This window comes from Corvus cornix, chromosome 4 (genome assembly GCF_000738735.6).
Source record: "Corvus cornix cornix isolate S_Up_H32 chromosome 4, ASM73873v5, whole genome shotgun sequence".
Lineage (NCBI taxonomy): Eukaryota > Metazoa > Chordata > Aves > Passeriformes > Corvidae > Corvus > Corvus cornix.
In genome coordinates, this window is record NC_046334.1 from 72,108,705 (window position 1) to 72,130,817 (window position 22,113).

The 22,113-nt window shown below is 55.1% G+C and overlaps 1 protein-coding gene across 1 annotated transcript in view; it reads right to left on the reverse strand.

The window, feature by feature from the left end:
- Positions 1-22,113, reverse strand: part of EXOC6B (exocyst complex component 6B) — a 234,381-nt gene that overhangs the window by 164,239 nt on the left and 48,029 nt on the right. The gene's annotated exons all lie outside the window — the stretch shown is intronic.

The window sequence follows — 22,113 nt, forward strand, 5'->3', positions numbered from 1 at the left end:
CTTCATTTCAGGATAAAAAAATTAAACGGCTCCAAAGTGTCTCTCAATGGGGTTGCTGAGCTTCAGGGCCCAGATGGGGCTATCAGGGGGAGCCTGGGTGGCCACTGGATGTCAGCCCTTCCTGGGCTGCTCCAGAGGGACCAGAATCTCTGGGAGAAGGGTTTGGGATGTTGTGGATGAGGCTGGAATAGCCCAGCCCAGAACTCCCCCAGCCCTGGGCTGATCCCAGCGTGGGCAGCAGGAAAGGTGGGAATTGTGTCCCTGGGCCCCTCAGGTGAGAGCCCACCTGCAGAGCTGCCCCAGCCCTGGGGCCAAGAGCAGAAGGACGTGGAGCTGCTGGAGAGAGCCCAGAGGAGGCCCCGGAGCTGCTCCAGGCCTGGAGCCCCTCTGCTCTGGAGGCAGCCTGGGAGAGCTGGGAATGTTGCCCTGGAGAAGGGAAGGAGCCAGGGAGAGCTGCGAGCCCCTTGCAGGGCCTAAAGGGGCTCCAGGAGAGCTGCAGAGGGACTGGGGCCAAGGGCTGGAGGGCCAGGAGGCAGGGAATGGCTTCCCAGTGGGAAAGGGGAGCTTGGGCTGGGATGTTGGGAAGGAATTGCTGGCTGGGAGGGTGGCGAGGGGCTGGGCTGGAATTGCCAGAGCAGCTGGGGCTGCCCCTGGATCCCTGGGAATGTCCAAGGCCAGGCTGGACACTGGGGCTTGGATCCAGCTGGGATGGTGGGAGGTGTCCCTGCCCATGGATGGGGTGGCCCTGGATGGGCTCTGAGGTTCCTTCCATCACAACCCATCCCAGGATTCCATGACCACAGATGGGCAAAGAGCAAAGCACTTCCTGAGGGCTCTGAAAGACTCCAGAATAAAAGGCTTCAACAAAGCACCAGGAGAGGGATGAAGGTGGGAAATGGGAGTAATTTGGGGTGCAGACACCCAGAAATGATCCCAAATCCCTTTCCATGGATTGGAAGGAGGCTCCTTTGCATTCCCACAGGTGTTTCCTCACCAAACCCACAGGGAGGATGCTCCACATCCACCACGACTCTGCGTGAGCAGAAGCCCCAATCCCACAGGAATTCCATCCCTGCCCCTTCCTCACTTGGAATTCCTAAGTGTGAGCAGCCGAGGAGCCCCGGCAGGGATTCACCCTCTGGAAAGGAGGAATCCCTTCAGTCCACGCCACAGATCCGCTATCCCTGGCGCCCGCCCGGCACTGGGATGGGATTTGGGATTTGGGATTTGACCATTTCAACTCTCCACAGTGGGCGTCTGTCTCGCTGCACTAACAAAGAATTCCTCGGGAAGATTTCGGAAACAGAAGGATTATTTAGCCACCCACACACAGGCAAAATTAACCAGTCATGGAAATTCAAGATAATAAATGCCATAATTTTGCCTTTAACTTCACAATTTTTTTTTTCCCCCTAAAAGTGAATGTTTCTAATTTATGGAGAGAGAGAAAGAGGGGGGGGTAAAAAAAGAATAAAAAAACCCTTTCATTACTGTGTTTTTCCATGGATCAGAACTCCCCAAATATAAGGAATTAGCACACTAATGTAAACAGCCGTCTGCTCGTGGCGCTGGAACAGATTTACCCAGGCACTACAAAAGGCTGCCCCCTCACTGATTACCAACCCCAACTGGAGACTTTTTGTATAAAAACAGCCCCATAAAGCTTTTTTTCATCTAAATGAGAAAGTGGTCAGGCTCCACTCTTCCCAAGAAGCGCTGGAAAGGATGAGCTCCAGCTCTGGAGATCACAGGGACGGGAGAGGCGAGGGGAACCTGGAAGGGACGGGAAACCTCCCACTTCAGCTGTGGAGCACCAGGCTCTAACGCAATTAATGGGGATGGGGAGCAAATGAACGAGGAATTCGGTGACCACGGGAGCTGCTGAGGGGGCTTCCAAAGGATTGGAGGCTCGTGGTTTATGGATTTGGGTGTCCAGGCAGGACAAGCCCCAGGTGCAGGCCCAGTGAGCCCACAGGTTCTCCAGCAATTAAGAACAACCTTATTCCATTTATTTCCTTCAGCTGCAGCCCTTCCAGAGGCTTCCCTGGGCTTCCCAGGAATCAGAAAGGTTGGGAGAACTCTCTGAGATCACCAAGTCCAAGTTCTGTCCCAACACCCCCATTCCCACTAAGCCCTATCCCGAAGTGCCACATCCCCTTGTTCCTGAACACTTCCAGAACTGGTGCCTCCAGCGCTGCCCTGAGCAGCTCTTCCAGTGCCCGACCACTGTCCCAGCAAAGTAATTCCTCCTCACATCCAGCCCATCCCCAGGAACCCCTTGGAATTCAGCCTCCCAGGAACCCGAATGTGGCCGAATGCCGTGCGACAGCCACACAGGCGGCACAACAGCCCCGTGACTGCAACATCCACGTCCTGCACTCAGAGGACTCCCCCAGGACACACTCCCGGCTTTCCTGCTTCCCTTGCTCATTCCCTGGAAGTGCTGAGCAGCCAGCAGGACCTGCCCTCCCCTTCTCCCCAGCTGGCTGAGACGTTGTGTGACTGCAGCACCAACACCAGTCCCTTTCCCTTCCCTTCCCTTTCCTTCCCTTCCCTTTCCTTGCCTTTCCCTTCCCCTTCCCTTTCCTTTCCTTCCCTTCCCTTCCCTTCCCTTCCCATCATGGCTGCTCCCTCATTTTTCAACATCCAAAGCAACGAGAGCCAAGGGAAGAGCAAAACTCCTGGATGATGAGACTGGAAAAACCATGGGAAGAGGAGCTGGATATCAGATATCCCAGATATCAGCAGGGAAGGAGAAACCACCTCAGGAACGGCCATGGGATGGTGCAAAACCCAGAGAAGTTCACCAGACAAATCCTGGCTCCGACACAAAGCCCAAGTTTGCCTCCAGCCCAAGGCCTCCAGGCTTCCCAATCCCAGCCCCCTTCGCTCTGCCTGTAATTTAAAAGGAGGAATGATTTAAAAACTGGGCTTTTTAAAGAAAAAAAAAGCTTGATTCAGTCTGAGGAGTCGGTGAAGGGAAGCCTTCAGTCCTGGATCTCCAGTGGGACGGGACATCAGGGATTGATTGCTCCGGTTTGAGCGTTCCTTGGGCCCCTGCTCAGATAATCTCCGTGGCTCCCAGGCCCCACTGAAGTGGTTTCCAAGAGCTAAAGCCTTGGATCAGCCTGTCAAACCCTGGGACAGCTCTGGGAAAGCCAGAGCCAAAATGCTGGAATTGGGAGCCTGCCCTTCAAACCCCAGAGCGAGCACACACCAAATTAATAACGCACAGTGGCAACCCCAAGCTGCTTTTCCCAGGCCCTTCCCAAAGTCCTGGCAGCCCAACTTCCCCACAGCCCCTTCCCTGCAGTTAAATCCCAGGAGAAATGAAAATTCCAGGTGAAACAGTGGTTTTCTCACCCTGAGTGCACCTAGGATCAGAGTTATTGTGATGACCACCGAGCCCCTGACTGATGGGATTTACGTAGGGAAGGGATTCACGGAGCCAAGCAGGGATCCAAAACCATTTCTTAGGGAAGGTCCTCAAATGTGAACCACACAAAACTTCAGTCTAAGAGCCCAAAAATTGGCACCTGAGTGCCAAAAGCAAACCCAGAACTCCTCACCTGTCCCATCCCTGCTCCCCACCCCCTGCCCAGCCTCTGGATGTTCCAAGGCTGAGCCTGGACACGCAGCTGATAAATTTACACCAAATTACCCCAAACCTGACACTCCAAAGGGGAATTATCCCAAATCCCTCTCCCAAAGCTGCTGTTACGTTTCCCACACCTCGGCCTCAGTCCCAGGCTACACCACATTTTTGTTCTTTTATGCCACAAAGTGGCCACCAGTTAAAAATTACTATTTTTTTTGCTTTAGTAGAATGGCCATTTCTTGAAACTTGACAAAAGTCATGGAATAGTTTGGTGGGAAGGGACACCAAGGATCATCCTGTTCATCCCCTGCCATGGGCAGGGACACCTCCCACCATCCCAGGTGGATCCAAGCCCCAGTGTCCAGCCTGGCCTTGGACATTCCCAGGGATCCAGGGGCAGCCCCAGCTGCTCTGGCAATTCCAGCCCAGCCCCTCCCCACCCTCCCAGCCAGCAATTCCTTCCTAAAACCTCTTCTAATCCTATTTTCCCTCCGTTTAAAGCCATTGTCCCTTGCCCTGTCCCTCCATGCCCTTGTATACACACATACATATATATATATATATTTTTTTTTTTTTTTAATCCGTGCCACACAAAGAACCCCATTATGGAGAACGAGCTGGGATCCACACAGGAATCCTTGGCTGCACTCCTATGGAATAAGTGCCTGACAGCCTCTTCAGCTGTGCCCTCGCCCCCAGAGCAGTGACGGATCATTCGGATTTAGGAGCCGCCCGCGCGGGTCTGCAGCGACATCACAGGGGCTGAATTCTGCCTGACAAGAACCGTCAGCAAAACCTCCCTGCAATCCTCACATGGCCTCTGCAATGTTCTGGCACAGGAACGAGCTGCACGTCAGGCCAGGACACCCTTCTGATCTCCTGGGTGTCACCTCCTGGGCCACGGCAGGAGGGAGAGCCCAGAGGGAGGGAGAGAAGCTCTCATCAAGAAAGGCACTTCTGTGTCTGTTCTCTCATCATTTCTCTACCTGTGGAACCCAAAACAACTGGAACACAAAACAACTGCAATCCAGAACAACTGGAATCCAAAACAACTGCAATCCAGAACAACTGCAATCCAGAACAACTGGAACCCAAAACAACTGCAATCCAGAACAACTGCAATCGAAAACAACTGCAATCCAGAACAACTGCAATCCAAAACAACTGGAACCCAAAACAACTGGAACCCAGAACAACTGCAATCCAGAACAACTGGAACCCAAAACAACTGCAATCCAAAACAACTGGAACCCAAAACAACTGCAATCCAGAACAACTGCAATCCAGAACAACTGCAATCCAAAACAACTGCAATCCAGAACAACTGCAATCCAAAACAACTGGAACCCAAAACAACTGCAATCCAGAACAACTGCAATCCAGAACAACCGGAACCCAAAACAACTGGAACCCAAAACAACTGCAATCCAGAACAACTGGAACCCAAAACAACTGCAATCCAGAACAACTGGAACCCAGAACAACTGCAATCCAGAACAACTGCAATCCAGAACAACCGGAACCCAAAACAACTGGAACCCAAAACAACTGCAATCCAGAACAACTGGAACCCAAAACAACTGCAATCCAAAACAACTGCAATCCAAAACAACTGCAATCCAGAACAACTGGAACCCAAAACAACTGGAACCCAAAACAACTGCAATCCAGAACAACTGGAACCCAAAACAACTGCAATCCAAAACAACTGCAATCCAGAACAACTGGAACCCAAAACAACTGCAATCCAGAACAACTGCAATCCAGAACAACAACCCAGGTTGGATGGGGCTTGGAGCACCCTGGTCTACAGAAGGTGTCCCTGTCCATGGCACGGGGTGGCACTGGATGGGATTTAAGGTCCCTTCCCACCCAACCCATTCCATGGTTCTCTGATTAACTGAAGAAATTGCTGCCCACTAAGGAATTTGACCAAAGTTGCTCTTTTTTAATGCATGAAATCTTCCGCTCCTGATGATGCGGGAAGGGCTGGATGGAAACCAGTGCCCACCAGTAGAATCCCCTTGTGAAGGGAAATCCCCTACAAAGCCCGGCCTACTGAAGACCTGCTCACCCTATAAACATATTTATCAACCTTGACACACTAAACATACGCTCAGCCTATAAAGAATCCTCCCTCAGCTTTCCTAAAGCGAGGCTGGGACAGCAAACCCAGGGAGTCTGCACCCAAGGGATGCCCTAAACCCACAATTTATCACCTGCCACTTCCTCCAGCTCCTCCTCTGCCCCCACAAAGAACCATCAGGTGAGATAGGACAGGAAAAACTCAATTATCCACATTTAAAATCAATTCAATTATTTAGGGACAATGAGCAGCTGCCTCCACTTTGCCCCAAATCCGTGTCCTTGGATGTCCATGTCCATCCACTGTGTCGCCTGCAGGAACAGCCTGTGGTCACCACACTGCACTTCCACAGCACCCAGCAACGGGAAGAACACGGAAAAAAACTCTTAGGAGGGAAAAATCTGCAGTGTCTCCTACATAAATCTGTGATCAGTGCCTTGGTATTCCATGGGGTTGGAAAAAATCCAAGGGGATCCCAGCACCTGCCAGGCTGGTCTGGTATCAGTATCCCTGACCACGGAGCACGTTGGGGTGTCCCTCAAGGACGGGACTCACTTGGGAGCCTCTCCCAGGGGAATGGGGAAGGAGAAAGGACAAAGGGACACCAGCTTTGTTCCCAAAAACCATTCCAGGAGGATAATTGAATAAATAAGAGAGGGGTGGTGTTGGAAGAGGTGGGTAAGGCACTTCTGAGCTCTGGGGAGATGGTCAGCAACCCTCCCTCAACCACCATTCCCTTGGGAATTCAACAGAAACGTCCAGGAATGGGAATTACGCCCCAAACTTCAGCCATGGGCACAACCTGGGGGGATCCAGGGATGAGGTGACCGAGATGTCCCTGCTCCATTCCCACCCCACCACATGTTCCCTGCTTGCCCGTGGGGATGGTGGGGCAGAGCAGGAGCTCCAGGGCCCTGCTGGGAGCTCTGAAAGGCGAGGTGGCACCAGGGGCTGTTTCCGAGGTTTCCCTGCTCTTGGAGCTCGGCCTTTCTCACCCCCATCCCCTCTGGAGCAAAACTCATCCAACAGCACCTTCTGGAAGCTCTCCAGCTTCCAGCAGAACCGCTCCTGAGCCTTCCAGACACATCCCTCCCACCTTGAGAGGCAGAACCCCGGCCCTGGCTGCCAACATTTCCCTCAGAATCCCGAAAAGCAGCACAAAGCATCTCCAAACGCCACGGCGCTCCGTATCCCAGCCCGGGCGATTGGGGAAATGTGGAAGGCATTAAAGGCCTCACTTTCCCTCAGCAGAGAGGAACAGGGACCTACAAACAACGCCTTGGAGGCATTTCAGCAGCTTCATCTACACGGGGGCCTTTTTTCATGAGGATTTTTTAAGTCAATCAGGAATCGGCGGGGGCCGGGAAGCCATAAATTGGGCTTAAAAGGGAGAAAAGCAAATAAATGCTTGGAGAGGGTGGGAAAAAGGGGAGGAAAAAATGGGAATCACTGAAGGCTTCCAAAGCCTTGTTTGTTTGTGATAAAGCTCAGCTGTACACAAGCTGTCCCAGCCGGGCTCGGCCTGGTGACATTTGCCTGCAGTGGCACCACGGGGAGCGGCGAGCAAGGGGGTCTGTCAACATTTTATCAGCAGCAACTGCTCCCAGGGCTTTATGAGGCACAAAAGCTCCTTTTCCTCAACCTCGTGGCCGCTCAGGACGTGCAGGCTCTGACTCAGAGGAAATTATTGGGATTTAAAAACCACATCACACGGAGCGGGGTTTGGTACCGGGGTGGGAACAAGGAGAGGACACGGCACCCAAAATCTGGAGTTCTGAGGGGAAAAGGTCTCCAAAAAAGCTCTTTGGGATATGTGGAACCAACTGGGGAGTCCCAGCGTGGATATTATGGATATTAAGGCTCCATAAGCCAAGAAGTGATAAAATGAGGGAAATAATTCAATCAGCCAACAGCAAACTCATCCTGCCCTTATTTCTATATAAAACAAAAGCACAGCATAAAATTAAACCTTAAAGACTCCAAGGTGGGCAGAGCTTTGCAGACAAAATCCCTGGAGAGCAACAGGAGAGGAGGAAGATGGGATTCATGGAATACAGACAGACACTGCCTGCAGTGGTGTCCAGCCCTTGGCCACAATCCCACAGGAACTGCAGGATTGAGCCCCAGTGCCTCGGGACACCTGGGAGCACTCCCAGATTTCAGAGGCTTCCATAAAACAGGGAAGAGCCAGAGGCAGGGCCGGGCCACGTGCACCCTCCATAAATCCCATCATCCCTCCCTGGGGGAGGGAATATTATTGCCCCTGTCCATGGAAGAGCTGATCCAAGTCTCCCTGGATGGGATAAATCCGCATTCCAGGACAATGATCTCATGAAAGGCTCTCCCCATCTGAGGCCCTGCACACAGAGCTCAGGGCATGGACAGGAGAGACTTCCAGCACCTTCACAGGGTGATCCCAAAGCTTCCCAGCACGAGTCCTTCCCTCCTCCCTGGGGGGGTGGGGAGGGGCTGGGCTGGAATTGCCAGAGCAGCTGGGGCTGCCCCTGGATCCCTGGGAATGCCCAAGGCCAGGCTGGACACTGGGGCTTGGATCCACCTGGGATGGTGGGAGGTGTCCCTGCCCAGGGCAGGGGTGGCACTCCCTTCCACACAAAGCATTCCATGGTTCTATGAAATCACCACATCCCAAGGACCCCATGGAACCGTGCACCCAGCTGGGATCCCGTGGGACAAGGATGGCACTGCCCAGCTATGGCAGGGGGACACCAGTGACAAGGTCAGGGGCTTGAGCACCCAAGAGGAAAAGGCTCCTGGAAGAACCTTCAATCCCCACAGGAGGTCACCAGGAAGATGCAGGAACAAAACACGACTGGTTCTTAGTGAAGATAAGGAAAAAACCCCCAGAGACTCTGCAGCCTCATCCATGGAGGGTTCCACGATAAAACCCTGAGAAAAGCCTGACCTAAAAGTCTGACCTTGAGCAGGACGTTGAACTGAGAGGGCTCCCCTGGCTGTGCCCTACAAACCAAATGTTCTCGTGTTCTCTGAGGGTCCTCCCAGCTGCACTTCCAGCACAACAAACGGGGCTGAGCAGCATCGGGGACATTGGGTTTTATGGAATCCAGAAGGTATTGGGTGGGAAGGGATCTAAAATCCCATCCCACCCCATCCGTGGGCAAGAACACCTCCCACTGTCCCAGGCTGCTCCAAGCCCCAGTGTCCAGCCTGGCCTTGGGCATTCCCAGGGATCCAGGGGCAGCCCCAGCTGCTCTGGCAATTCCAGCCCAGCCCCTCCCCACCCTCCCAGCCAGCAATTCCTTCCCAACATCCCAGCCCAAGCTCCCCTTTCCCACTGGGAAGCCATTCCCTGCTCCTGGCCCTCCAGCCCTTGGCCCCAGTCCCTCTGCAGCTCTCCTGGAGCCCCTTTAGGCCCTGCAAGGGCTCGCAGCTCTCTCTGGCTCCTTCCCTTCTCCAGGGAACATTCCCAGCTCTCCCAGCTGCCTCCAGAGCAGAGGGGCTCCAGGCCTGGAGCAGCTCCGGGGCCTCCTCTGGACTGCAAACAGACCAGAGGGAGGGTTAAGGCTGCTCCAGCCTTCCAGGTTTGTGTCCAGTTTCTGCAGCTCAGGGAACAGCTTCTTACCCTGCCCAATTTTTCCAGCCAATTCTCCCCTAGGAACATCCCACGTGTGCATCCGCGGCCCCCACACGAGCTCTGTTCCCAAACGAGCTCTGCAGTAGCTGCAAACACAAACTCTCCAAGCTGCAGCTGCACCAACAGCCCCGCACCGTAAAGACACTTCAATAACCCCTGAAACGGGACATTTGAAAAGCCCCGATTTACGGGGCCAATGCCCCTCTTTAAAGCAGCCCAGCACGCACAGGTGGCTGATAAAAGCCCACTTTAACAGCCACACTTGCGAAAGAAATTTATAAGAGTTAGCAAAGCTCACAGCCCTTTAATTGCATGTCAGATGCTGGGCTCCGAGAACTAAACCAGATTCCCCGCAGGCTGTGCCAAGTGCTTCCAGATATTCCGTGTCTGGAGCGGATCCCGCTGCTACCAAGGGGTTAAAATGCAGCCTCTGAGGCCAGGGAAGCTTGAAGGCAATGCCACCAAGCCTGAAGGAAAGCAGAGAGCGTTTCTGCCAGCTTTGTTCCAAATGAAAGGTTATTAAAACCAGCCCCAGTCGCTGTTAACAGGAACAGCCCGACGAGGAGGCGTTTACAAAGCATCTGAACTTGTAAATAAGTGGAATTAATACCCAGCAAATTCCTTTGATCCACAGGACACGAATTCCCTTTCCCTGCAAATCTGCTCATTAATAGTTCCACGCTCCACTTGTGTCACTCGCCAGCGAGTCCAGAGGAAAACGCTCCAAGTCACAAAGAGCATCTCTGGCTTTTCCTCTGCCAAGGGATTTCTGGGAAGGCCCTGGAGAGGCTGATGGGGAGCAGTGGCAGCAGGGGAGGACACTGAGGGAATTCTTCACTCGGAGGCAGCCGAGGCCCTGGAATGGAACTCCCAGAGCAGCTCTGGCTGCCCCTGGATCCCTGGCAGTGTCCAAGGCCAGGCTGGAGCACCCTGGGATAGTGGGAGGTGTCGCTGAACACGGAATCAGATGGTCCTGAAGGCCCCTTCCAACCCAAAGCATTCCAGGATTCCGGGATTCCTCTCAGCAAGGTGCTCGCAGATGTAAACGTTCAGTATCAAACAGGCCCCATGTCCCAGACACCCAACACCTCACACAGAGCAAAGGCTGCGGCCTCACAGCTCCCCCGGAGCACCTGGAGATCGGGATCTGCCCTCGGGACCACGAGGCACTGCAGGGTCGGGGCTTTCACGCAGGAACGCGCCCCAGGAGCAGCCCTGAGGCACCCGTGGGTGCCCCTGCAAACCCCAACGTGCTCCAGAGCCCGTCCACAGCATTCCTGTGGCACCTCTGGAATCACAGAGAGCCCGGGACGGGCAGGGAGGGGACACCACGGGACTGCCCGGCCTGCAGGACCAGGAGAGCCCTCGGCCCGGCTGATCCCATCTAGGCCGGGCCTAAACTCCGTAAGGATTTCGTTGTTGTGTTCCTGCTCTGTGCTGTGAGGGGGAAGGGGAGAAACAGGGACACAGCAATGACGAATTCAGTCAGCTCCAGGTGCGCAGAGGGGTGGCCTGGCCACCTTCTGCCCTGGAGCCAGCCACAAACACCTGGAGAGAAACCACCCAGGAGAGGAACACGGTCGGGGCAGGTTTCCGCAGTCAGAACCCAACGAACCAAAGCACAGAGGTGCAAACTCCATCCAGCTTTTTCCCATGCTGTCACCTCCCCATCACCCATTCCTAGTGAGGAGGATGAGGCAGAGATGGATTTTCCAAGTTCTAATGAAACGTGGACAGAAAGGAACAAGAGAGGCTGCAAAGAGGAACAGCAGGAAAAAGGGGGAGGAAAAAACTCATGAGATGTGAATCTTCATGGATACACTGGCCAAGGGAGAAGGGGGCGTTGGTCCAGTGGGCAAATCAACAGGAGGGACAAGCTATCAGAGCAAGAAATATCATGGAATCATGGAATGGGTTGGGTGGGAACGGATCTTCAGGATCATCCAGTGCCACCCCACCCATGGGCAGGGACACCTCCCACTCTCCCAGGCTGCTCCAAGCCCCAGTGTCCAACCTGGCCTTGGGCACTGCCAGGGATCCAGGGGCAGCCCCAGCTGCTCTGGCAATTCCAGCCCAGCCCTGCCCACCCTCCCAGCCAGCAATTCCTTCCCAACATCCCACCTAAAGCTTCCAGGTCCTGTGCCACATCCGTGGGTGCTCCCACAGCCCGGCTCCGACATCCCCAAAGCAGCGCAGGGCTGGAAACTGCTCTTCTCCAGAACTGTCCTTCCTCTACTTAACCCAGGACTTTCCACAGCCTTTGGAGAGGTTCTCCTGAAGGAAAAAGCCACAATTGAGGCATCCAGAGCTCAGTTCCCAGCAGCATCCCGAGGACAAGGCGCTGGGAATGTGACAATCCCAGGAAACCCCAAACACTCAGCGCTGCTCTGCCTGGGAAGCGTTTCCATCCCCGCTGGGAAGGTCTGACACCCGGTGCCAAGGGGGAACGGCTTCCCAACGGCTTCACCACTGCTCTGGGAAGCTGAAAACATGGGAAAGCAAAACCCTGGAGCAGGAGACGCTCCAAGAGAAAAGCTCTGTTTGTTTTTAGTGGGCAGACAAAGGGGAAAGCTGGCAAGGGGTGGGTGGGAATCAGCGGGAAAGCAGCTGGAGATGGAGTTTTACCTGCACAGGGAAGCACAGCTTCCTCACCTCCTGGATCCAGGGAGAAGCTGGAAGCACCAACACCTCCAGGCACCTCCTGCTCCTCCTTCCTTACACACAGGAGCAGTTTCTGCCCCAAACCTTCCGCGGCCCCAGCCACGCCAGCACCACACACAGCACCCCGAGCCAGCCTCATTTCCCTCTTCCTTTTCCCAGCATCCTGCTTTAGCTTTTTCCCTACAAATGCTTCTTAAACTCTTCCCAAATCTGCCTGAGGCACGGGAAGGCCCTCTGCCCTCTGCTCCTGCTGCAGCACAGACTTGGAATGCCAGAGAAAATTCCTCCAGCGCAGCAGGATCATTGCCAACAGGTTGCTCCCAGCCATCCATGTCCTTTTTGAGTGGTTTTTCCCCTAATTCCTGAGTTTTTTCCTTGAGATGCCCAGAAGTACCCAGGACTCATCTGTGGAAGGTGTTTGGAACAACAGGAATGGGAACTACAGAAACTACAGGGAACAACAGGAATCCGGACCTACACTTCCTTCCCAATCCTGCAAAGGAAGCGGTGGAGTGCCCATCCCTGGGGGATTTAAATCCCTGTGGATGTGGCACTTGGGGACATGGGGACATGGTGGCCTCAGAAGTGCTGTCCCCAGTCCCTCTGCAGCTCTCCTGGAGCCCCTTTAGGCCCTGCAAGGGGCTCGCAGCTCTCCCTGGCTCCTTCCCTTCTCCAGGGGAACATTCCCAGCTCTCCCAGCCTGATCCAGAGCAGAGGGGCTCCAGGCCTGGAGCAGCTCCGGGGCCTCCTCTGGGCTCTCTCCAGCAGCACTTTAGACAAGGCCTGGAGGGCCAGGAGGCAGGGAATGGCTTCCCAGTGGGAAAGGGGAGCTTGGGCTGGGATGTTGGGAAGGAATTGCTGGCTGGGAGGGTGGGGAGGGGCTGGGCTGGAATTGCCAGAGCAGCTGGGGCTGCCCCTGGATCCCTGGGAATGCCCAAGGCCAGGCTGGACACTGGGGCTTGGAGCAGCCTGGGATAGTGGGAGGTGTCCCTGCCCATGGCAGGACGGGAAGGGGATGGGCTTTGAATTCCCTTCCCACCCACCCCATTCCATGATTCCACAGAGCAGAGCTGCTGTTGCATCTCCAGTTTTCATCCCCTGCAGTACCAGGAGAATTCAACCTCTGTTTTCCACTCTAAAATAACACAGCAACAACAGAACCAAAGGAATTACCAGTGACAGCGCAACAATCAGGAATCCCATTTTTTCTCTGGAGTTCTACTGGATCTGGGATCCAACCTCTGGAGCCCAGAGCAGCCACAGGTGACACTTCCACCTTCACCCTTTGATGACCCAGCACAGAGGACAAACCCATCCATCCCCAGCATAGAACACCCCCTCGGTTCCAGAGAGAAATCCTGATTTCTCCCAGAAATCCGGCCTGGGAACACTGGAACAGAGCCTTCATCAGCTTCCCTGATGAACCAAGAAGTGATGAACCAAAAGTGCTGAGCCCCACTCAGATGGCAGCAGGTGGAGACCCCAAGTGGACACCACTGGGGCGTCCCAGCCATCCCTCCCCTGTCCCCACAGGAACCTGTCCCGCTCCAAGGAGCCGGGAAAGGGAAGCAAAGCCGGGCTGGCCTGGAGGAACTGAAGGACGTTTTTCCCCCAGAATGAAAGCTGTTCTGAATTTGCCATAGATGGGAATTAGAAGAAGATGTGGAGAGGCTGAAATGACCTGAGCCTGTCAGCAGAACTCGGGGGTTTTGTAGAAAACCTCGGAGAGGAGGGAAGTTTGGGCTGCTGCGGGATCCCCTGGGTGGCTGCTGCAGCACCCGGTTGCAATTTGTCCCGCAGTGTCACGGGAAGGGCAGGCAGCTCGGCCCCGTTCCCTGAGAACTGAACCACCATTCCTGGAGAACTGGAACAAGCCCAGCCCCCGGCATTAACCCACCTCCACCTCAACAGCAGCCCCAGAGTGAATTCCCCCGGGATCGGAGCCGCTCCCTTCCATGGGCATCGCTCACAGCCCAGCAGCACCGAGCGCTGGACGAAGCTCCCTGGGAATTCCACGGCAGCGGCGTTCCCAAAAGGGGATTTTGGTCCCTGCTGCACGAGGTTTCACGTCCGTCATCTGCAGGAAGGATCAAGTTTTTCTCACCTGGACAAAAAGCCCAAATCTGAGCCCAGGGGCTGTGTGGGGTGGGGGTGGCACACGGAGTTTGTGTCCCCGGGTGTGACCTTGGCACAGCACCAGGGTTTTGCCACAGCTGCCAAGGGTTTGGCAGCTCCAGGTGAGGACCTGGAGACTCTGAGCTGGCTCTGAGCATGCCGGGACAGGGAAGGAATCCTTGGCATGGGAATGGGATGGGATTTATGTCCCCTTCCCTCTCAAACCATCCCATGGCTCCACGGCTGTGGGACACCAGGAATGCTCCCAAAACCTCCTCAGCTTCTCCTCCACATCTCCAGAGTGCCAGGGCAGGAGCAGCACCCAGCTGGAGAGCACGGAGAGATGAAACCACTCTGCGTTACCAAAACCACCCATGGAATTTTTAAGAGGAGAAATCCGGGAAAAGCCAGTCCATTTAAAGGTTAATTAGCAGCTACATTGCGATGAGCCGAGGAATTCATCATCCTGGGCAGCAGCATCCCGATGGGAGCCATTCCCAGGGATTTCTGAGGTGATTCCATCCCCTCTCCTGACAGGGCCGTGCTGCCCAGAGCCCTGTGCTCCTCCACACCAAACCAGGCACAAAACTGAGTTTATTTGGGCTCTGCCCGAGCTGCCTCAGCTCCAGAGCTGGCACCTCCTCGGCATCCTGGTGCTCCTGGCACAGCCGTCCTGGGAGCCACTTCCCAGCCCCGCAATGAAAACCAGGAGAAGCTGGAGCAGCAAAAATCACAGTGCCCAACCCAAAAATCACAGTCCAGGCTGGGTGAAAGGAGTTGAACAGCCCCTCTTTCCCAGCTGAAATCCCATAAACACAACAGCAACTCCTGAGGGCTCAACGGAAGGAGCAAGGAGAGCTCCTGCCTCAACCTGGCACTTTCCCTTTGCCTTATTAATTATTATTATTATTAATTATTATTAATTATATCACAGTGGTTGGAAGATGTCCATGGCCAGGCTGGATTTGGTTTGGATCACCCTGGGATGTGGAAGGAGCCGAGAGGTCGGAACTGGATGAAGGCCCCTTCTCAACCCAATCCAGCCCATGATTGGAAGAGAAAGGATTTCCAACACCTCTGGATTTCAGGACTGTTAAAAGGTCTAAAAGGCAGCCACACAAAAAGCTGGGCCAGAATTTGACTGCCCTGTGGTTAAACTTTGGATTTTCTGGTGCAGCCGTGCCCAGAGAACGCGGATCCGCTGCTGGGACCCCCCAGGCCCCGCGGCCGTTACTCACCCAGATGCTGAAATAAAAAAGGCCATGATTTAGCAGTTTCATTTCTGAGGTCATAAAAGGAACTGAGAGGGATCCCCATTTATTAATAAAGTTCCTATGGAGTATAAATTTTCAATGCAGACTTAAAGGCACAGAATTCCTCTTAAATAAACAGCGAAACCTCCCCAGAACGCCAGGAAACGGGGAATAAAAAGCTCTTTTATGACAATAAGCACATTTGCACTCCAGGTCTGTGATGTGGGAGGGAGAAGGGGGAAAGCACAAGGAAGGGTAGGGGAACAGAACCTGCTGAGATCTGCACAAAGCCCTCAGCACCTCCCCAGATGTGTCCTGGCCCTACAACGTTCCCGGTGGCTCCGGCTGCTTTTCCCATCAAGGGCTGCCCCATCCATCCCAGCCCTGCCCGGCTCCCACGGCGCCGAGGGATCACATTTAACCTCAAGCTCCTGGCCTGACATTTCACTCATGAGCCACTTCAAAAACCCTTCCCAGTTCTCAGATCATTCCCATCTCCTCCTACTCTTTTTTCCCGTAGTTCTCATCCCATCCCAAGACATCGCTGGTGCCGCTCGGGGTCCCCAGGTGCCGGGCAGGGGATGGAAGATGGTGACAGACCCCACAAAAAGCCACCTCCTGGCTCCAGGATTTCTCACACCTCATCTCCAGAGCCCCAGCGAGCAAAGAAAACCCTGGAGGTTCCCAGCTTCAAAGGCTGGACTTGATGATCTTGGAGGCCTTTCCGGGCCTGGATGGATCCAGGACTCGGTGACGGGAGCGGTGGCTCCGGCTCGGGGCAGACACTCGGGGAGGCTTTGTCTCAGAAAGCTTCCAGATCAAACACGAGTGGCAAGCGATGAATCCCTGCCCAGAGAGGGCTGCTCAACACTCTTAAAATAACAGATTCTGGGGCCAAGGCTTAATGAAAAAATAGCAGGGTCTTCCAGAGCCGTCTGAGGTTTCCATCCGGCGCTAAACAAAAACTCCTTTTACCGTCTCCCTCGAGTGGGTTCTCCGAGAGGTTCAACAAAGGATGCTGAGGGCAGTGCCCAGCGGAATTCCCGCTGCCCGTCCAGCTCCTCCTCGGCAGGGAGGAAGGGGATGGCTGTAAACATTCCTAAATCCTGAGACTATCTAAACCAATCTTTAAATAAGATGAGAATATTTAAACCAGAGCCCTCTCAGTGACACCTCTCCTATCCATCGTTTCTCCAGTAGGACACGGCATCCCACGGCTTGTGGGAGCCTCTTCCCAAAATCCTGCGAGCCCAGCCCGTGGCTGCCCATCTCCCTGCCCATCCCTCCAGCCCCAAGGATGCATTTCCTCTCCTAAGACTTTAATATCCCAAGCAGACGAGCAGCAGGAGCGAAGATTAAGAAGGTCTCGTTCCTAAATTTGACTGGAGAATCAAATTCCCGCTCCCCAAACCTGCCCAGGAGCAGAAGCCCCCATCCCATTATCCCCAGCCCGCTGTGGAAATCCTCCCAGCCGCCGGAGCGACCTCTCCAAAGGCTCTCCTGCTGCATCCAAGCTGGGAAAATTCCCTTCTTTTAATAACCAGCCTGATTTTGGCTTGTTAAGGCAAACCCCCAGAACGGGAACCAGCAGGAAGTTCAGCTCCGAGGGTGCCTCTGCAAGTCCCAGGGCAGGATAAATCCCGGCCCCCGTGGAGCAGGAGCTTCCAGAGGCTCTGGCTGAGCCCAGCCTTGGCACGGGCACAGCCAGCCCACGTGGCAGGGACACAAATCCCAGCCAGGGCTCCGTGACCTCTGGAGAGCAGGGAATGCTGCCGGAGTGGCAACGTCCCGGGAAAGGCACCGGGATCCAGCGGACCCCAAACAACAATTCCAGCTGTGCTGCCCAGGGCTACCCAGAGCCCAGAAATGCCAGGGATGAGGATAATCGGGAACACAAGCCAAAGCGCGTTTTTGGAACGCTTTTCTGGGCCGTCAAAAGGCCACGGGGCAGTGTGTGGAGAGAGGGAAGTGTCCCTGTGTCGCCCGGAATGTCGGGAAGCGCTGGCTCCTGTGGCTATGGAAGCGGGCAGGGAAATGGGGTTGTGTTCAAACAGAACCCAGGGAGGGCCAGGATTTCCCAATGGAATCACCGCGTGCCACGTCCCACCGATCCCCAGCATTCCCAGGAAACCATTCCGAGTCCCTCGCGCTCCACAGCCCGGGCACAGCCACCTCCGAGGGGATGCTCCAGGGTGTGCAGCAGCTGCTGCAGCTGGCTCAGGGCTCCAGGGGTGGGATCCCTGCCCAGCGTGGGAGATGTTCCCACTGGGGGCCGGGAATCAGGCTGGCCTGGAGCGTCGGGACAGCATTGGAGCAGCAGCTCCTGGCCAAGGGCTTTGTCCTGGGCAACCTCCAGATCCTGAGGGCTCTGCTGCCCTTCCCATCCCTCATCCCCTTCCCATCCCTCATTCCCTCCTCATCCCCCACTCCCTCCCCCTGGATTCTGCACCCTCCCACCCCACCCCTGCACCCCTCAGGTGCTCCTGAGCTCACCCAGCAGCCCGGAGCTGCCCCACGTCGCCCCGCTGTGCTCCACAGGAATCCCGGGAATCCCAGAGCCCCAGCTCTCCATCACACCTGTGTAATCCCACCAGTGCCAGCATCCCTGTGGAGAAATCCCAGAAGAGCTCACCAGGACGGAGCAGATGGAGCGGCCCAGAGCCAGCACAGCTGGGCAGGACAGGAGCCGCTGCTGCGAAATCCCATCCTGGCACCCAACCTCGAAAGTGCAGTTTGCCAAGGAAGAAGGCTCCAGGAGCTGGAGTTCACCCCATTTTTTCCATGGATTTGTGGCAGAGCAGCAGGAAGGGCAGCTTGGGCACGAGGCAGATTTTTATAAAACGCCAATTTTCATTTAATCGTGAAGAAAATGCCACGGTGGCACATTTCATTACCAAACCAATGGATTAAAGGTGGGTTTGGAATTGAAAAACAACCGACAGATGCTCAGGACTCCACACGGAGCCACTCCCAGGACTCCTGGGAAAGATCCACGTCAAACCCAGTTCCATTTGGAAGAGTCACCAGGAGCACCGAGCAAACACCCAAGGGAACTTCCATCCCCCCATAAACCCAGGGAACTCGGGGTCTGAATTCAATCGAAATCCAGACATCCCTAAAATCCTTGGGATGATCCTTCAGTGGCTCTCCCTGATCTCTGAGCTGCAGGGATGGGGTGGGAGGCGAGGGAAGAGATCCAAACCTGGATCTGCATCCCGGATTTCACACGCAGCTCTTGTTCCATGGAGTCCATCCATGCCCTGAGGAGCCCCATCCCCCCCAGGTGACGGCCAGCACGGCATTCCCACCAAAATCCGAGCAGCGCCTCCGTGTTCACATCCGCTTCTGTTGCCCAGAGCAGCTGGGGCTGCCCCTGGATCCCTGGCAGTGCCCAAGGCCAGGCTGGACACTGGGGCTTGGAGCAGCCTGGGATGGTGGGAGCTGTCCCTGCCCATGGCATGGGGTGGGATGGGATCATCTTTAAAGTCCTTCCCAATCCATTCCCCTCTCTAGGCTGCCAAGGAGGGAAAATGCCCTGACCCAACCTCACCTGGTGGCACGAGGATGAAACATCCCCTTCCACCAGCACAGCTGGAATTCCAGCTGTTCCGACTCCCACTGCTGGATCAACCTGTTCCAATTCCTCCTGGATCAGCCGGTCCCACCTCCTACTGGATCAGCCTGTCCAAAAATTCCTCCTGGATCAACCTGTCCAAACTCCCACTGGATCAACCTGTCCCATTTCATCCCGGATCAGCCTGTCCCAATTCCTACTGGATCAACCTGTCCCAATTCATCCTGGATCAACCTGCCCCAATTCCTCCTGGATCAACCTGTCCCAACTCCCGCTGGATCAACCTATCAAAAAATTCCTCCTTGATCAACCTGTCCCAACTCCCACTGGGATCAACTTGTACCAATCCATCCTGGATCAACCTGTCCCAACCCAGATCCCCACCTACCCAAGCCCAGCTCTGCCACTGCAGCATCCCGGTGATTCCCATAAATAAACTCCTGCTTTTCCTGCCCCTCCGGAAAGGCAGAGCTGACTCTTCTGGCTGCCCCCAGCACCGCATCCCCGACTGCCTCTTGCCTGGGCTGCTTTCGGCCCCTGGCTCGCAGCAGCACCATCCCCATCCTCCGCATGCCCGGCACATTCCGGCCGCGGAGCGAGATAACGAGGCCGGCCCGGATATCAGCACGTGTTAACGGGATGTAATTCAGGCCCAGCCAGCCCCGAGCTCAGAGCCCTGTAAAAAACCCCACCAAAACCCAAACACACACGCAGGTTCACAGGGCCAAAGTCCACGTGGAGTTCAAGCGTGTGCAGCTCCTTTCATCCGCTCCAGGCCGGGTAATTAAGAACAAGATTTGGAACGCGGCGAATTCCCCCGGAATTTAGGTAATAAAGCTCAGATTGGGATAAAACCCAGGAGGGAAGGAGTCCGGGAGAGCTCCTGGGCGGGACAGGGAGCGCTGAGGTTCCCCTGTGAGACCCCGGGAATGCCTCACTGAGTCCATCCCAGGAGGGGCTGGGAGCTCCCCCGTTCCCGGGAGCGTGGCCACGGCTCCGAGCGCTGCTGGCCAGATCCTGCTGATTATCACAAAATGAAATGTTCAGCCCTTGTCAGCGGCAGCCTCAGATTTGTAATGTTACAAAAACCCCATTTCCTCTCCCATTGTAGCGAGGCCTCCTCCGTTCCCGCTGGTGAAATCAAACAATTTTAAAGGAATTTATATGATCCTAATTTAAACCGAATGCACGGAGCTGCCAATCGCGGCTCCCCGGCTCTCCAGGCCTCCTGCCAGCTCCGCTCCTTCCCAGAGCTCCCATCCACATCCCGGCCAGCAGGTCCAGGGAAAACACCCAGCGACCCCAGCCACCGTACTGGTGGTACTGGGAGGGACGCCCTGCGCCCAGGGGACACCGAGCGACCCCGCACAGCGGCAGCTCCGAAGCTCCAGCTGCTCCTCCTTCCCCCCCATGGAGCTGCAGGATGGACACAGCACCTTGCTCCAGTCCCAGGATCGCTCCTGGGATTTCCCGAAGGCATGTGGCACATGGAGCTCCCTCCTAATCCACACTGAGTCCAACCTGGAGATAACTCTGCTCCCACAAAGGGCGAAGGAAAACCCTCCTGAAGCCTGCACATCGCTCCCATAGAACAGCAGGAAGTGGGGATTTGGAGAAGCTGGAAGATGCAAAATTCCCTGTATTATCCACAGGCAAATTGAAGACAAGGGGCTCCAGGAGAGCTGCAGAGGGACTGGGGCCAAGGCCTGGAGGGACAGGAGGCAGGGAATGGCTTCCCAGTGGGAAAGGGGAGCTTGGGCTGGGATGTTGGGAAGGAATTGCTGGCTGGGAGGGTGGGGAGGGGCTGGGCTGGAATTGCCAGAGCAGCTGGGGCTGCCCCTGGATCCCTGGCAGTGCCCAAGGCCAGGCTGGACACTGGGGCTTGGATCCAGCTGGGATGGTGGGAGGTGTCCCTGCCCATGGATGAGGTGGGATGAGATGAACTTTAAGGTCCCTTCCATTCCATTCCATTCCAAACCATGCCATGATTCCAGCAAAATCATGCACGAGTTTCTCCCCAGCTCTGTCTCCCACAGGATGAAGAACCAACTTCCCCCCATTATTTCCAGGGAATTTTAGTGACCCCTCATTCCAGGCTGGTCCCACTCGCTGCCCCCATTCCCGAATTCAGGCAGGGCAGGAGCAGCCAATCCTCAGCTCCCCCAGAGCCTGTTCTGGTTCTGCAGGTGGGAATATCAGGAGGAGGAGGAGGAGGAAGGGCTGGAATTGATGGGAAAACACCGGGAGAAGCCACAGGATTCCTTCCCTCAGTGCAAGAGATGGAGAAGGAACGGAGCCCTGGGAGCAGGAGGGACGGGAAGAACGGGAAGAGCAGCACTGTGGATAGGGAAGGGACGGAAACACAAACCTAGAGAAGTTTCTCCAACCAGAACAGCAAAAAAGGTGCCTGAAAGGATGGAAGTTTCTCCAAATTGATCACCTAAAATCCATGGAAACGTGGCTGGATGTGCACATCCCTCCTCACCCATCACATCCACCAGCACAGTGCCAGGAGATTGGAATCCTCTCCCGGAATTCCTGGAACTGGAAATTACCAGACAACACCAGCACCCTGTGATGTCCCTAAAATCAATAAATATCCTTCAGAGGATAAAAAAATGACTTCATTAAATAAAGTGCTCATTGTGTTAATTGGGCACCAAAGAGAAATGGAATTCCTGCTCCTTCCCAGCCCCAGGGACCAAGGAAGGATGTTCCCAAAGCTCTGCCTGCCCCAAGGAACACGAGGAGTATTTTTGTATGGAATTCTGCTCCAGAAATCGCTGCCTCAGGTAAATCCAGCACCTGGAGCCCTCCCAGCCATCACCACTGGGCACATCTGGCTCCACATCTGGATTGGGAGGGGTTTCAGGAAGGTCAGTCTGAATTAACAAGTTTGCTGAGCTCTCAGGTGCCAGCTGGCCGCTCCCCACAGCTCCATTCCACAAGGAAAGACTGGCTTGGCTATCCCAAAAAAACCCAGGAAGGAGCTGGGAAGATAAAAAAGGCACTGAAACACGGGGAATCAAATTAACTCATAAAATCCCCCAGTTCCATCCTGCCACAGAAAGGCTGGGGGCTGTGAGACACAAAACCGAACTCGTCTGTGCCCACAAACACAGCAGCAGAACCCCAGCAGCTCCTGGAAAATTCCAGCCAAGTCCTTCCCATAAATCAGCATCCGCCACCACCGGGGAAGGGTTTCACTGCCCA